The sequence below is a fragment of the Dasypus novemcinctus genome, chromosome 2 (assembly GCF_030445035.2).
Source record: "Dasypus novemcinctus isolate mDasNov1 chromosome 2, mDasNov1.1.hap2, whole genome shotgun sequence".
Taxonomy (NCBI): Eukaryota; Metazoa; Chordata; class Mammalia; order Cingulata; family Dasypodidae; genus Dasypus; species Dasypus novemcinctus.
The window spans coordinates 60,908,730-60,926,684 of NC_080674.1; the positions used below are offsets into that span (position 1 = coordinate 60,908,730).

A 17,955-nucleotide genomic window follows, 5' to 3' on the forward strand; every position below is an offset into this window, starting at 1 on the left:
CTATAACTATATTTGATTTAACTATTTCCCTGTTGTTGGACAATCTATGTTATTCCAACTTTTTAAAAATTATAAACAATGCTGGTGTGAATATCTTGGAAGTCAAGTTTTGTTCATTTTATTCTTATAGGTATTGGGAAGCTAGTAAAAGTTTTTGAGCTAGAGAATAGAAAAATCATTATTTGTCTTACAGTAGTACATGGGATGAACTGAACTGGGGGAGACTGAAGGTGTTGTGACCACATAGAAGGTTGCTATCTGAGAACTTGAACTAGGGAAGAGATAGAGTGGGCATGAAGGTCCAGGTATAGAACACATTGTTAGAGAAAAATCACTACGAGGCAGTGGTTCAGAGGGGCAAAGGAGAATCAAAGTTTAAGCTGGTGTTTTTTGACCTTCGTAATTGGAAGAATGAGTGTATCATTAACAAAGATAGGGAAGTAAAGCTCATTTGTAGATGGGAAAATGAGGAGTCATATTTTAAAAAAAAAGATTAATGGTGATTTAGGACAGCAGCTTATAATAAAGTAAGCTAGAGAGTAGGAGCAAGAGGAACTCACTAGTATATCTTCTGATAGCTCTTGAATGTTTGAATCTGAGTAATTAGGTATTCATTTTAAAGTTTAAAGCATAGAAGCTGAAGAATTTACTTCATTCAAGCCAGAATAATTTTTCATAATCATGACTATATAACCAGAATGGTAAATTTTTAAAGATTGTACCACGTACATCATCTTTATTTCTATCATTTCATTTTCCTTTTTCTATCAATTCTTTAATCAATTCTATTTCAGGTAAATGAGTTAAGTCCTAGAGAAAAAAAAAACAAAAATCAATGTCACTTCCTTATAAAATGTCACCACTTAACCCTGGCCAAGAGCTCCATTTCCAGGACAGCCAGGTCAGCTGGGAGTCTAACTCAGTGAAGATGTTTTGAGCTTTCCCTTGACATACTGAAGTCATTAGGAATAGGGAACTGACATTTTTTTTCAATAGGCTCTCTGCTTATCACTCAGGTCCCTACATACAGCTCTGAAAAAGTAACTTTGGACTTACATTTAGAGTACATGAATTTCTATTTAAATATTTACCATTTCAAAATTTCTACATTATTCTTTATTATTGCAATAGGTTCTTTCCACAAGCTTTGAATTGCTATGGAAGGATTCTCTGGAAACACTGATTCCAGATTATCAAAGAGGATCCAAGATATTGTTAATGACAGACTGGCAGAGAGGCTATTGATGTTATTTCCATTTTAGGGTGAGATTAGTATTATTTTTATAGCCACCCTCCTTGGTGTGATAAGTCTATTCAACAAGTATATGTTGACAGCCTTCTTTTATGTGCCTTTTTGATGCGTCAGGTGTTCGGTGCTGGTGGTATTAAGTTGAAGAAGACTGACATCAAGCTCAAAGAAATGTAATTGAGTCAATTCTTTCCTTATAACTGCGAATTAAAGGAACAAAGAAGCTAACCAGTTCCCCCAACCTTTAATCATCCAATTTCAACTTCTAATTCTCTCCTCACTGTCCCATACTGGGTGAGAAGAAAATTGACAGAGATTTTGAGTCAATTACATGAGATTCCAGAGAAGCATAATCCCCACAAAAGAAAAATCCCTATATAATAATGCTGAAAGCCAGCAAATATACCAGAAGGTTGTTCTAAGAGCCTCAAGTCTTCCTTGTGCTAACCCGGCTGTCAGACGGGAGAGTGGGAAATGTGAGACAAGCAGCTCAATATGTCATTTCAAATTAAGCACGACACGTAAATGGCCTCAAACAGTCATATACTGTGCTGGGCCATACTTTTCCTTATAAAGTAAAAGATACAACCCCTGCTCTAAAGGAATATGAGATAATTTGATAGAATGGAATATAGTATTAAAAGTGGCAAAGTACCTAGAGACCCTGATCTATGCCCTAAATGCAAGAGAAGGAAGATGAAACTTCAACTGAACCCTGAAAAATGATAAACAATTTAGATAAGCAGACGAGATGGGGTTGAAGAAAGGGATTCAGATTCCTGGACAGAACTGCATGCGGAAAGCACAGGAGCAAGAAAAAACATTTCTAGTTTCCGAGTTGGGAAGTAGTAGTCCAGGAAGAGAGACTCAGAAAGGGTATTAGTTGGGCCAGGCTCCCCCAACTAGAGAAATGAGCACTGAGTGTTTGGAAGTCAGCAACAAGATTGTGCTCCATAGACTGCTAAAGATGACCTGATAAAACCAAAATCAGGAGAAGACGGTGAAACACAGATGGCCCTGGGTGAAGAATTCTAGTGGAACCCTGAAAGAAGGCCCTCGAGATGCTGGGCTGTAGTGTTTGTCACCAGCCTATACATATATTCAACTACTGTTTATTTACTAAACTTTGGTTTATGTTATAAAATTTCCCAAGGTAAATATGCCTATAGGAAATGAACTGTAATCCTGTAAACGTGGCATTTCCTTCAAAGTTTGGAGTTAGCGCTCCCAGGAAGAAGGGATCCCACAGATCTGCTTTGTTAGAGTGGTGTATTTTTATCACTCGTTGAAGAAGAATGCCTGCTCAATAACCCGAGAAGAGTTTTACTGGTATCAGACCTAGTGCAGACTAGGCATACATTGGGCAGTCACCACATACAACCCAGGAACCTAAGTAGAAAAGAGGCAAGAACTCAGAATATGGAATAGTGTCAGTTAAATCAGAATCCCAGAATTCCAGAATGGTTCTGAAAGGAAATGGAACCTAGAGAAAAGAACTGAAAGTATATTTAAAAATTTGATTGCTAACTGAATGTCTTTTAAAACATCTACTATACCTCAGGAAAATAAAATATTTCAGAATTAGAATATTCCTCCATTTATTTTAGGTACTTGTTTTTCCAGATACTCTGCTATAAGAAGGTGAGAACTCTAATAAACAGAGAAGTCAATTATCTATAATATAATTTGAGACTTTCTAACAGATTTCATATACCTGAAAACCTCTCTGTCATTGATTTGCCAGCACCCAATAAACATTTTAAAAATTCTTGAAGGAAGCCAGAGAAAAAAAATGACACCTTACTTATAGGGGAAAAAAAAGAGTTTAAATGACCTATTTTTAATTAGAAATATGGAGGCAAGAAGGCAGTAGCACAATGTTTCTCAAGTGCTGAAAGAAAACTGTCAATCCAGTATCCTATTCATAGTGAAAATATCCTTCAAGAATTATGAGGAAATTAAGATATCCTTAGATGAAGGATACATTTATATGATAGAGACACCGGACCTGATGCTAGGACACAGTGGTGAACAAGATAATTCCTACCATAAGGAGCTATTGAATAAGATAAATAATTTAAAAGGGAATTGAAATTCAGTGTAAATGTAACACTAGAAACAATCAAAATGTATATAACCCAGTCTTGAGGGAGGTGGGGTCAAGGAAGATATCTGTTCAGAGGTTTTATTTTAGCAAAAAGAAGAGTAAGGATTAGCCACAAGGGAGAAGGAAACACAGTCTAAACAGAGGTATCATCTAGTAGAAGGTCTGGCACATACAGAGAAAATGGTGATATGGAAAAATGTATGTAGTTCAAGGTGGAAAAAAGCTCCTGGACAGGTGAGCAAGCACCTTTTTAAAGTCCTATTAAGGAATTCTGAGAGCTGTTTTGTATTTATATTTTAATCAGTCCCATGTATTTTTTTAAATTTCCCTTGAGACTTCTTCACCATGTGAATTATTAAAAATAATTTCCAAGTGTTTAGAAATTTTCTGTTATTGATTTCTAGTTTGAGTCCATTGTAGTTGGAGAATATACTCTGAATAATTTCGTTTTTTTTAATAGGATGAGGATATGGTCAATCTTGGTATTTGTGGGCACTTGAAAATAATGTTTAGAGAGTGGATGTGGCTCAAGCAATTGAGTGCTTTTTCCCACATGGGAGGTCCCAGGTTCAGTTCCCAGTGCCTCCTAAAAACAACAAAACAACAACCAAACATGAAAAAACCAACTCAGGGGAGCCCCAATATTAAAAAAACAAAACAGAGAAAAAATTTTTATACAGATTTTTATTTACCATGTTCTTTTTTTTCCTCCCTGATTATTCCAAGAGTCTTTCTTTTACTATTACCTTTCTTAATAATTTCATTTAGACATTCTTTGAGAATAAATCTCCTAGTGACAAATTCTCTTCATTTTCCTCCATCTAAGTGTATCTCAATTTCCTCATAATTCCTGAAGGATATTTTCACTATGAATAGGATACTGGCTTGACAGTTTTCTTTCAGCACTTGAGAAACATTGTGCTACTGCCTTCTTGCCTCCATAGTTTCTAATTAAAAATGTCATTTAAAGAACTTTTTTTCCCTATTAAGTAAGGTGTTATTTTTCTCTGGCTTCTTTTAAGAATTTTTTTGTCTCTAGTTTTCAGAAGTGTAATTATGATATGTCTTGCAATGGATTTATTTAGTTTTCCTCTCTTTGAGGTTCACTCATCTTTTGAACCTGTACTACGTTTTATTCTTTTCCAAATTCAGGAAGATTTCAGTCGGTTTTTTTTTTTGCATTTAATATAACTTCTTTATGCATTTTCTCTTTTTCTTGATTAATCTTGAGGATATTTGTCTGATTAATCTTTTTGATTTTTGTATTTGTTAATTGTCTCATTATTTTCCATTTTATTAATTTTCACTGTTATCTTAATTCTTTTCATCTTTGCTCTACTGTATTCTTTATCTTTTCCCATTATTTTTTAAAGTACTTTTCAGCTCCTTTCTTTCTCTCCTCTCCTTGTAGGACTCCAGTGGTACAAATGTTAAATTTGTTTCAGTTGCATCAGTCCCTGAGATTTTTCAATTTTTTCAATCTATTAATATTTTCCCTCTCTTGTTTAGATTGGGTAACTACTATTTTTCTGTCTTCCAGTTCATTGATCCTTTCCTCTGTACCCTCCATTCTACTGTTGTGCACATCCCCTAAGGTTTTTATTTCAGTTATTATAATTTTCATTTTATCTTTATTTTTCTATCTCATTGTTGAGGCTTTATATTTTTTCTTTGTTTAAAATGTGTTTAGAATTGTCCACTGAAAGTGTTTTTATCGTGACTTCTTTAAAATAGTTGTCAGGTCATTTTGACATCTCTGCCGCATTGGCACTGACTTCTATTATCTTTATCTTCAGTTGAGGTATCCCTGGTTCTTGGTATGATTAGTGATATTTGATTGAAACCTGGGCATTTTCTCATTATGGTGAGACTCTGGCTATTATTTAAGCCTTCAGTTTTGACTGGCTTTCTATTATACTTCTTGGTCATAGGAAGAGGAAGCACTGTCTCATTATTGCCAGGTGGAAGTAAAAGTCAAAGCTTCCTACTCAGCCTCTAACTCCCAAGGGGCAAGCCCCTAATTTTTGCTATGTAGAGGTGGGAGTTCTGGTTTCCCAAGTGTGGCCTCTACTAATACTCCAGTGGGGGTGCCTCATTACCAGCTGGGGCTGGAATTCCTAGCCTCTACTTTGCCTTCTCTGACACCACTCCCATCTAGGACCCCAACTCAGTTTTTGTTGCCAAGGGTGCATAGTCTATTTTCTAGTATTTCCTGGAGTAGGGAGGATTATTGTTTAAAAGCTTTCTGTCTTGTTAGGCTGCTCCTTTCTTGGTTCTTTGGCTCGAGAGAGCAAGCTTTACTGAGAGATTTTTTTGCTGTGCTCATTTGTGCTTGCAGGCTGCCGGACCCTTCAGCTCTGAGTCTGGGATACATGAGGCAAAAAGAAAACTCAGGAAACCCACAACTGTGTTGTTCCTTGGGTCCAGAGGTCACTAGCTAGTTTGCTGCCTACTTGCCACCATTCAGAGTTTTCTTATGTTTGTTTTGTACATAATGTCCAGGAATTTTAGTTGTAATTAGTGGGAAGAATAGGAAAAAGTATGTGTAGTCCATCTTCTCCATCCTCCCAGAAGCACAAGTCCAAGGTCTTTGATATGATTTATGAATATTAAAAAGTTCAACCTTTAAGAATAGAAATGATCTGAAAACATAACCAAGTCACCAACAATAGGTTAACTACAATAAGAAGATGGGAATGTTCCTGAGAAGCAAATTAGAAAGAAATATAAACCAAATTTGTAGATATAGCATGAGTCATGGAAATCTGCATCTCATGGCCACAGGAACACACCACCAAATGTCAGAAACTACTGAACCCTCAGCACCCAAGCCTAAGCAAAAGATGCATCATATTGGGAGGTTGGGAAGTTACTTACTCTTTATCAGTAAATAATATTGTGAGAATTAAATGAGCTTATAAATATAAATTATGTCTAACAGTGCCTAGCATATATTAAGACTCAATAAATATTATTTATATTAAATAAAAAGCTATTTATTATCTAAAATAAGGGCTTCCTAAGATAATAGAAATCTATCCCATGTATTTCCTATGCCACAAGTATCCAAGGTTTGGAGACCAGTGTTGCACAGGAAACAGTGATCACCATTATTGAACTTACTCTGACAGTTGATAGGAACTTTCAACCATTTCAGACATCTGTTTAAATTCACAGGCAGCATTGTTAATTTACTATAGAAGGAAATACTGGAAAAGAGATGCATACTAGGGAGGGGAGAGCTAAGTCGACCCCAACTCACTCTATTCTGTTTCAGTAGCAGATTTCTACCTATCTACTTCAGACAGGAATCTTCCCCAAACACACCACAAAGTGTCCCAAACCACCAAGTCCAAAATCAAAACGTGTTTTTCTTCCTGCTAAAGCCTGCTTTTCCTCCAGACTTCCTTATTTCAGTATGAACCTCCTGCCTCCACAGAAACCAGTACAGAAATCGCAATCATCCTTTATTCATTACATCTAAAAATTCACTGTGTTTGATCTTTGTTCCTCCTGCCTCTGTCCACTGTCATTTCTGCAGCGCAGGTCCTTTCCACCCGATGCAGTTCACCTGTCCAGCCTCAACTTCTGCTCCCTGTCTTCCCTTCACCCAGTTCAGGGCTACTGCCACTTCAAGTAGTCTGAAGTTCCCACCTTCCAGAATGTCCTCACCCTCTTCCCTTTTTGTCCCATCTCGCAAAACTATTCATTCTTGGAGGCCAAGTTAAATACTGTTTTCTTTTTCTTTTCATTTTCCCTAATACCTCTAGACCTTATGATCCCTCGTAGTTCTTTTTCTCTTCTCTACCCTCCCCCAGCAGGCTGTAATTGCCTCAAGGTCAGGACTATGCATTGTTCATCTTTATAGACTTAGGGTACCTGGAAAAAGTAGACCGTAAACTCCAAAAGACTTGAACTAATCTTGGCTTTGTCACTATCCTGTTGTGTGACATTGGACAGTTTACTTCATGACTTCTCAACCAAGAATAGATTACAGCTTCCACAGATATTGATCCTGTCAACTCTCGGGATAGGTGGCTGAGGCCACAAAAGTCCCTAGGCTAGTGGCTTACGATTAATCCCAAATGCCTTGCAAATATGAATATCATTTCTGTGTAGACAGGACAAGTTAAGGAAGCACTAAATTACTTACCTGATCAGTTTCAGCATTTGTAAAATAATAATGGCAATGCCTAGTTCAGAGGACTGTTGAGAAGGCTTATATATGTGAAAGGGTCCAACTAGCACAAAGCCTGGGACATAGTTACTCTGAACAAATGTTTGCTACTTTCATCTTCTTTTTATTTTTTCCCTTTAAAGCCCGTTCCCTCATTTTCTGTTTTCTTCCTGCTCTCTCATTTGTTCTAAAATATTCTTTAAACATTTCTACACTTGTTATATTTCTTCTCTTTTCTGTTTCCTTTACCTTTCTTTACCCTCATTCAGAGGCAAGAACATACATTTCAAAGATCTGACTTTTCCCAATTTGCCATCCATGCATACAATCACTCCCCAGTATATCAATTATGAATGTTGAGGAATCTTTATCTAATAACAAGAAATCTATGAAAAGAACAAGAATTAAGAATTCGTTTTAGGGAAGAATGTATCTCATTCAGGGCAGCGTTAATGCAAATAAACTCAGAACAGATAACCAAGAGAAAGGGAAAAATAAAGAAAAAGTAAGAACAAAAGAGAAAAAAAGATTCTATTGAAACAGAAATAACATGGTTTCAAACCACTTTCTTCAACATATGAAGCAAAGGAGTCATTCTCTTTCCTAGAGGGAGGAATCTAAATTGATTGAAATTCATGTGACATAGCAATGAATCTCTTGAAAGAACAGGAGAGAGAGAGACCTAAAAAACACAGTATTTCCCAAAATGAGTTCTATGACACATTAGTTGCCCAAGATGATTCAGAAAAAAAGAAAAAGTTGCAGGGTGAAAAAATGCCTGGAAAATGCTATATTTGATCTCCACGTCACCGCTGGAGATCGAAGATTACATTAGCATATTAAAGGTTGGAAGTCCTATGGTACAGAAACTTGTTAAATTTTGTCTAATATAGGAACTTCCAGGACTTCAGTGACAGTGGAACCATTATTTTCCTTTTAAAGTAGCATCTTACAGAATTAATAATAAACTTGGGTTTAGAAGCCACATGGAGCCTATCATTAGAGATGTTTCCTCTTGATTCATTCATTACTGAATCATTATAGAAGGCCCAGTTTGTGCCAGACAGCAGGGATACAGCAATGAACAGTACCCACAAAAATCCCTGACCTTGTGGAATTTATATGCAAGTGGAATAGGGGAAAACAATACACTTAGTAAATAAGTCAATTTTATGTTAGAGTAGAAGGTGGTAAGGACAATGAAGAGTAAACAGTGCAGTGGAATCAGGATTGCAATTCTAAATATGAAGGTCAGAGTAGGCCCAAATAAGAGGAAAACATTTACACAAAACCTTGAAGGAGATGGCAGAGTAAGCCAAGTGGGTATCTCTGGGGGGATTTGACCTCAGGCCGAGGTACAGCCAGTAAAAATGCCGTTGAATAAGAGGACGCCTGGCATGTTCTAACGTCAGCAAGGAGGCCAACGTGGCTGGGATAGACTGAGTGAGGGGGGATAGTACTAGGAGGTACTAGTACTATGAGGTCAGAGAAGTGGTAGAATTTCAGATGGTATGGGGCCAGTGGAACAACATGTCAGCTGGGACTTCTGTTTCTTATTAGGACATAGAAAGCCATAAAGACCATCCCATTCACCTTCATAAGAAGAACAAGCCAAATAAGTTCCAAAACCATGTTTGTTTGTTTATTTGTTTTAACAACAGGGAAGCACTAAATTATTTAACCGGGGTAGAAAGAAATCTAAACCAACTAAAATCCAGAAAGGAAGGACTCCTTCTAGGGAAGAAAGAGAACCACATATGCTTTTATCTCCAGTTGGCAAGAAGAAGAACAATTCAGCCAATGACAGTAGTGAGGAGAAAGCATGTGAAGTTAAAACACATTTTAAACAACTACATGTGGGCTGATGTGATAGTTTAGAACCTAAGAAATTTCAGTCACTGAGGGGGAACTGCATGTCCCACGCAGAGACAGATAAGACTTCTGTACAAGGCACCCTGGAGGCTGGGATGATAAAGAACACACTCCCTTATTATCCCCTACTATCCTTTTAATATATGTTGAATTTGTAGTTATGTCACCTTTCCAAATCTTGATCTTGGTCATTTGTGCCTTCTTTTTTTTCCTGATTAATCCTGGCTAGAGAATCATCAATACTATTGATCTTCTCAAAGAAGCAGCTTTTGTTTTTACTGGTGGCCACAGCATTTTTCTGTTTTCCATGTCATTGATTTCTGCTTTGATTATTATTATTATTTCCTTTCTTCTGCTTGTTCTGGATTTCATTTACTCTTGTTTTCTAGTTTTGCAAGGTAGAAGCTGAGGTTGTTGATTTGAGTTCTTTCTTCTTTTGAACATAGGCAGTTAGTACTATAAATTTCCCCCTAAGTACTGTTTCGTCAACATCCTACAAACTTTCCTATGCTATATTTACTTTCATTCTGTTCAAAATACTCTCTAATTTCCCATTTGGCTTATTTTTGACCCAACGGGTTGTTTAGAAGTATGTTATTTAGTTTCCAGACTTGGGGGAATTTTTCAGACATTTTTCTGTAATTGATTTCTAATTTAATTTAATTTTGATTAGAGAAATACTCTGCAACCCTTTAAATTTATTGAGACTACTAAGTGAGGGACTAGAATATAGTTTATCTTGGTAAATGTTCCTATGCATGTGAAAATAATGTATGTTCTGCTGTTGTTTGGTGGAGTGCTCCATGAATGTTAAGGTGGGTTGGTTGACTGTGTTTTGTCAAGTTTTCTCTATCATTACTGACTTTCTATCTACTTAGTCTATCAACCCTCAAGAGAGAGGTGGTGAAAGCTCTGATTACAGTTGTGAGCTGTCAGTTATTGTTTCATGTATTTTGAAGCTTTATTATTAAGTATATAAATGTTTATGAGTGTTCTACCTTCTTGATGCATTGATGTTTTACATTATAAAATGGCCCTCTTTGTCCCTAGTAAAAATTTTTTTGGCATTAAAATATATTTTGATATGAATACAGCCATTACAGTTTTCTTTTGATTAGTATAGCATGGTATATCTTTTTCCATCTTTTATTTTTAAACAATTTTGAGTTTTTATATTTAAAAAGCATTTCTCCTATCCTTGATATATTATAGTTAGGCTTGAGTTTTAACCCAATTTGACAATCACTGCCTTTTAATTGGCATGTGGAGACCATCTACATGTAATATGATCACTACAATTGTTAGATTTAAATCTATCATTTTGCCATTTTTTCTATTTTTTCCATCTGAGAAAACTTTATTCTCATGGTTTTTACTTATATTCTGACTCCCAAATTCCTCTTTGGTGTCAAGATCTTTCCCCAGTGAGCCAAACATATATATATAGCTGCATGGTAGTTAACAGCATCTGAATGCCCCAAGAGCACTTCAGACTTACATGTATAAAGATAGAACACATCATCTTCCTCTCTCTCTTCTACCCAAATCTATTCTTCCTTTTATGTTACCCAAATAAAATTGAATCCTTACTCCTTTGTGCTTCTAGGCATATTGTATATATTTCTCTGTTAATATTTAGTGCATTGTTATGAACATCCTTATTGATACATTTCTTCCCCTTCTAATACATAAAATTCTTGATATATGATTTTATGTTTGCATTACCACTAATTAGTACAGGCTTGGCACATAGTAGGAGCTTGCTGAATATTTAGTAGAAGACTGATGACATGAATGAAATACTTCATATATTAGAGAGGAGTTCAATTCTCTGGTTTGAAGTTCACACACACCTAAATTCAAAACTCATATCTACCTCTTACTAGTTGTACTGGTTTGCTCATACATCCATTCATTATTTAGCATCTTCTGTCCTCCATCACTTGGCACTTTACTTGAAATCAATGAGCCTCAATTTTTCTTGTAAACTGAGGACAGTGATGCCCATTTCAGAGAGTTGTTATATGAAGAAGTATCTGTAAAGGGTTTAGGAAAGTGCTTAATAAATAGGACTGTCTCCTGCTATTACAAAGTTACACATACACATCATCATTGTCCTGCTCCTCATCTGACTATTGAGAACCTTAAAATAACATGGGTCGCTTTCTTCCCTTTATCATCCAGTTTTTATGAATAGCCAAACCTAATTTTAACTTAAGTCTAACATACTCACAAGGTCAATCAAGAATTATCAGATGCTTTGCATCAACAGAATAAGCCTTCCAGCAGATTTCTTAATAGGGAGAATTTCCTAATGCTCCCCATTTGCATCTTGCCTTTGGGCCTATTTTGTAATCTGTTTTAGGAAAGCATCCCTCTGATACCGTAATTATATATGATAATATAACTATTTGTTTAGTATCTGTTTCCCATTCTATGGTGTAAGTTGCATGTTGGCAGGGCCATAACTGGCTTGTTCACAACTAAATGCTCAGTATCTACAATAAGGTCTTGCATATAGAATATGGCCTCTCAACAAGTTTTTGTTAAATAAATGAACAAATCAATAAACTAATTATCAGTGATATTCTATACTACCTTGTTTTCTAATAATGTCTCCATTTCATAACCTCAGGTTCAGAATATCTACATAGGTGGATATTTTCTAACATATTCTCTCACTGCTATTAGAAGGCTTGCCCATCTTTTGTTCTATTTTAGTCATAAATCTTTCCCACACATTTTAGTTTATACTAAAAGAAATATTTGCCCCACTCCAAAAATTTCAACTTCAGTTTTTAACTCATACTTTGAAAGTCAAAATATACTTTTTTCTTATAAATATTATAAATTATGTTTATGTTCTTGGTTTTGTGAGACATCTGTTCCTGATCATTTGCCATATTTCTCCATATGACTCGAAGCCACTTATAAAGTTCTGTGAGCAATACTAAAAAGTTTTGCAGGCAAATACTTAAATATAAATGGTAAAACTGATAACATTTTTTTTCAAATATCAGTTAGCAAATTCAAGATGCATATTTTACTAATTACAATTACTGAGCAGTTGCACATCATGATTTCAAATTTCTTTTTATACGGCTTAATGTAGCTTAGCTTTTTACCTCATGGGAGTTACAATATGGAAAGAAGACATAAAAAGAGTTGGGTTGATTGGTGTGTGTCACAGCAGGGCCCGCCAAATGGGCCAGATCTCCCAGGGTGGCCATGCTATCTGAAAAATTCACCTCTGGGCTATTGCTATATTGAAAGAGGCAAACAAAGGCCCATGACTGACTATCTGCAGAAGAGAGAAAGGCAGGCCATGAATTTCATGTGCACTGAGTTTAGCTCACTATTGAATAAAAGATACTGTCTCATATTCACCCAACTCCAAGAAAGCAGCTAAATGAATATAGGGTGGCCATTTCTCAACATTAAAGTACACAGCATCATCTGTAATGGGTAGCACAATGAATAGAAAGATGAAATAAGAGACAACAAACTGATGTGATAAAATAGAAATTTGTCATAGGAGACAGACTTGTTACAACTGCCTTATGAAATAATGGGATATCCCAGTTTAGGTACTTGATCATTATTTCTACATCTATTGAGCACCTACTCTTTTTCAGGTACTATGCTAGGTAGTGTACGGAGCTTTTAATATGACTATTACCTGATCTCAAGGAAATTACAAATTAATTGGTGATTAAAATACATAATAATAGAAGACAAGGTGGCCTGTATTTATTCTATGATAAGGTAATAACAGGAGTATCATCTGGGTAAGATGACCCTAAAATAACCTTCTACTGGGGTGGGGAAGTCCCAAGGAAGTGGCACATTTTTAGGGACCCTTTCTTTGATCACCAGACTTCTCTCTGAAGTGGTTGATACCTATAGCCCTTAACTGTAATACTAAAATTTCAATTAAGCTACAAATGCTGTGTTTGAAAAATAGGTGTGGGATGTGCAGGTAGTTTCCTTTGGCATGGGTCGCATCATAAGAAGGAGGCCCTAGTGGTTTTGCTCCAGGACAAACCAAGGCAACAGGACACCCTCCCCTTCAGGGTCCGTGTCCTCGCTCCTGCTGAGACCAACTGCTGGAAGGGCTGTTTATCCTGGTTCCAGAACAGACAAGCTTACCTGAGCACCTTCCCTGTCTTTAGGACACTCAGAGAAGTGAGAATATGTAGCACCTGATTCGCCTTTCCTTCTCATTGATAAAGAGGAGAGCAACTGGTCGCTTGAAATTTATACTCATAGGAGAAGCCCTCTTATTTGACATATTCAGAATAAGTAGTTGATTAGCTTATCAAAAAATCTGCTAAAGCCAGGAATCTTTGAAAATAACACCTTAAACATTCTTTATAAATAAAAACATTTAAATTCACATACTTTACTTGTCTTTTGATGTAGGGCCAAAGTCTTTGCTTTGCTGTGTGGGGCTACTAGTTGGATTTGTACAACGTCTGGCATAAAGCATCTCCACTATGCATCGTCTACAATTTCTAGTTTTGTTTCTTTATGATAAAGTGAAAAATTAAAGACAGGTGGGAAGTAGCCTGAGTTACAGATCATTCTCTATTTTCACATTTTTCCCCAGACTTTTATGATTGGCTCACCCACACCTAATTCAGCAACAACTCTTCTTTAGCAACTTGACTAGCATTCCACTCAGTTTTCATATAAATTATTCATTTACTTGTCCATTTTACATTAATTTACATAATATTTAACTATATAACAAATATAATAGCAAGCACAACTGTCACATACACATTTAGTGCTCTTCATAAACATATACCACAAGGGGCACCCAAAGGACCCAGGTGAAGGAAAGGATAGCCTCGAGCATGTCATAGGCACCAGTGTGTAGATTTTATGGAAAAATAAAGTGTTAATTAATCCATTAAAAGGAGATGAGCTAAGAGGAATTCTTCTGTTACTTCTTGAGCATGTAACTTTTTGTAAAGACCTACTTATTTAGAAAAATAAATAGATACATCTTCCTATAGCTTCCCTTTGGAACTGGAAAATTACCGTAATCAGAATTCACACATAGAAAAACAACACAGAAGAAAACAATGAATGCAGTCTGGGAGTTTAAGAATAAGAAAACTAAGTTTCACAAAATCAAGACAGCAAAAGAGCAGTAGTAGAGGAAGATTTCCACCCCAACATAGTCTCTTGAAAAAAAAAAACCATGTGTGACTTTCTTTTTTTTTTTTTTTTTTTTTTTTTTTTTTTAATTTTTTTTATTTTTTATTGAATTTGTAATAATATTACATTAAAAATATATATGTGAGGTCCCATTCAACCCCACCCCCCCACCCCCCCTCTCCGCCCCCCCAACAACACTCGTTCCCATCATCATGACACATCCATTGGATTTGGTAAGTACATCTTTGGGCACCTCTGCACCTCATATACATTGGTTCACATCATGGCCCATACTCTCCTCTATTCCATCATGTAGGCCCTGTGAGGATTTACAATGTCCGGTGATTACCTCTGAAGCACCATCCAGGGCAGCTCCATGTCCCTAAGACGCCTCCACCTCTCATCTCTTCCTGCCTTTCCCCATACCCTTTGTCCATTATGTCCACTTTTCCCAATCCAATGCCACCTCTTCTATGTGGACACTGGATTGGTTGTGTCCATTGCACCTTTATGTCAAGAGGAGGCTCAGATTCCACCTGGATGCTGGATGCAATCCTCCCATTTTCAGTTGTAATCACTCTAGGCTCCATGGTGTGGTGGTTGTCCTTCTTCACCTCCATCTTAGCTGAGTGTGGTAAGTCCAATAAATCAGATTGTAGGTGCTGGAGTCTGTTGAGGCTCAGGATCTGGCTATCACATTGTCAGTCCAGAGATTCAAATCCCCTAAATATATCTTAAACCCCAACATTAACTGCACCTCCAGCACATTAGCATGAAAGTCTTATGAAGGGAGATCCCATCTGAGTCCAGATTCATCACACATAAACACCATTTCCAAAGAGGGGCCATCTGCCCTGGTAGTTAACCCCATCGGCCATGACCATAACTCCCATGGGTCTCTTTAGCCCTCAAAGGAACCAATATCTGGGGGCATGTGTGACTTTCACTGCTGAAGTGATACTATTTTACCAGCCCCAGTTCACTGCCATTACAAACTCATTGAGTTACATGGTGTCTATAACTTCTCAAAGTCAAAGATAGGTTGCAATGAAATGAACTAGAGAATTCATTTCAGGTTTATTTATATAAACTTTGACAAGTGAACCGCACTTGTAAATAAAGGCCAGCAGACCACACGCCTGGCTTTGCATGTTTGTAAAAATGTTTCAAATGTAATCACCAGATTCCCAGATCTGAAAAACATTTTGAAGGGTCTCATCATGCTCAAATTAAAAGTCCCATATTGTGATTTCAGTGCCCCTGACCAAATATGGAGCTCTGTGAAGAAATAGCCAATGTCACTGATTACATTTTTGTTGGACAACTTCAGGTAAGCAGGATGCCCATTTAGCAATGCCTGCTCCTTCCCTTTGCTGTGAGCTCAGGCATGGCTACTTTGTTTTTTTTGTTTTTGTTTTTTTGGTTTTGTGTTTGTTTTTTTTTAAGATTTATTTATTTATTTAATTTCCCCCCCTCCCCTGGTTGTCTGTTCTTGGTGTCTATTTGCTGCGTCTTGTTTCTTTGTCCGCTTCTGTTGTCGTCAGCTCAGCGGCACGGGAAGTGTGGGCGGCGCCATTCCTGGGCAGGCTGCTCTTTCTTTTCACGCTGGGCGGCTTTCCTCACGGGCGCACTCCTTGCGCGTGGGGCTCCCCCACGCAGGGGACACCCTTGTGTGGCAGGGCACTCCTTGTGTGCATCAGCACTGCGCATGGCCAGCTCCACACGGGTCAAGGAGGCCCGGGGTTTGAACCGCGGACCTCCCATATGGTAGACGGACGCCCTAACCACTGGGCCAAAGTCCGTTTCCCAGGCATGGCTACTTTGAACCCGTGTAGCTACAATCCAGTAAACTTGATAATGCTTAAAAGTGCCCTAAGGACCTATTTACAAAATAGCAGAATCAGTCTGTTTCCTTAGTGGCAAAGGAGATTTATACACACCCTGAAAGAAGCTATATGGTTATATCATTCCCATGAAATGTAACAAGTAATTGTAAATATGTAATATTTTCCAAAGAAATAACAACATTCTCAGACCATGTCAACAAAGAGACCAAGTAAGAGCCCTTTTTCCTTACATTTGCTTTATATAGAAGTTCATTCTGCAAAGATAGACACTTGTTTACATAAAACAAAACTCATCATAAATTGCCAGCTCAGATGTGTGTCAAAAAACCTTTAAATGCTATCTTTGCAGAAACCACAGAGTAGTATAATGTGGCTACTAAATGATTCTTCACCAGTTATTTTTGAAACTCCAGCCCATCATGCTGACTACCATTATAGCTATTTAAGCATGAAATGTTTGCCCTCATTTTTATTCAAATGCTTCATGGACCATTTACTGTTAGCTATAAAATCATTTGAAAGGTAATTGAGTTTTCAGTTGAGAAAAATAAGAAACCTCCTAAACAATCTCAGAATATTGACTTAGTGTCATCTAGGTAAGGATGAACTTAAGTTGAATGTGAAATTGGGGTAAAGGGTGACTTTTTAACAAATACTTTTAAAAAGCTAAACAAGCAGAGTGATTTCTTGATGCTCACCTATTTCCCCCCTTAAAAAGAAAAAGCTTAGCCACATGGGGATGAGAACTTTAAAATACCTGCAAATTCTCCAAAGTTCAAAAAATAATATTAAGCATCAAAGTTATGACTTCAATACAACACTACCTACTTTTGGCATCAATCATACAACACAACAGAAAAAGGCTGGGTTAGTGAGGCTGACAGCCCAGAGGAATAAGACACATCATCTCATAGCCATGCCTTCTAGGATACATGTTTTCTTTTTTATCAGCTCAAAACTTAATTGAATCCCCAAACTCTTTAGCGCCTACTCTGTGTGCAAGACAAGGGAATATAAAGAAGATAAAACCAATTTGATGGCCTCCTGGAACTCCAGGTCTACATGAAAGAGAAATACCTGAATAACTTTAGTACAAAGCACAGTATTAAAAAGAGCTACAAAAAATTAATTAATTAATTTAAAATTTCAAGCTGTGCTGGAATATATGCTGACAGTTGACTGGAGCCTTGGAGAATGAACCCTGCTCTTGTGCTGCTGTGAAGGAGGCACCAGCTGGAGACCTTAGAGCACTGTGTGCCTGTCTCTAGCATAGGACAATTATTATGTCCGAGTTTCCCCCACTGCCAGGGGCTCTTCAAAGACAAGAACTAAATTACTTATTTAACCTGGTTCCCTAGCACTTAGTATAATGTTTTGGATCAATCAATAAATGTAGAGTGAAAATTTAATAAATTAAATTTTCTTAACCTAGATTAGGTCACTTTTCCTCTCCTTTCTACACATACATGACACACATTTCTGAATATAAAAATCTTATCAAGCTCAAATGCCATGACTTGCTTATAGCAATCCTTTA

The 17,955-nt window shown here is 36.9% G+C and overlaps 1 protein-coding gene and 1 long non-coding RNA gene across 2 annotated transcripts in view; one reads left to right on the plus strand and one right to left on the minus strand.

Annotated features, from left to right (window-relative positions):
* The window catches only part of PDE4D (phosphodiesterase 4D), a 1,544,760-nt gene that overhangs the window by 1,390,598 nt on the left and 136,207 nt on the right, over positions 1-17,955 (minus strand). The window lies entirely within an intron of this gene.
* The window catches only part of LOC131280743 (uncharacterized), a 28,036-nt gene that overhangs the window by 634 nt on the left and 9,447 nt on the right, over positions 1-17,955 (plus strand). The window contains exon 2 of the long non-coding RNA XR_009188436.1: positions 15,827-15,901. This is a non-coding gene — a long non-coding RNA (uncharacterized lncRNA). The remainder of the gene's footprint in view (positions 1-15,826; positions 15,902-17,955) is intronic.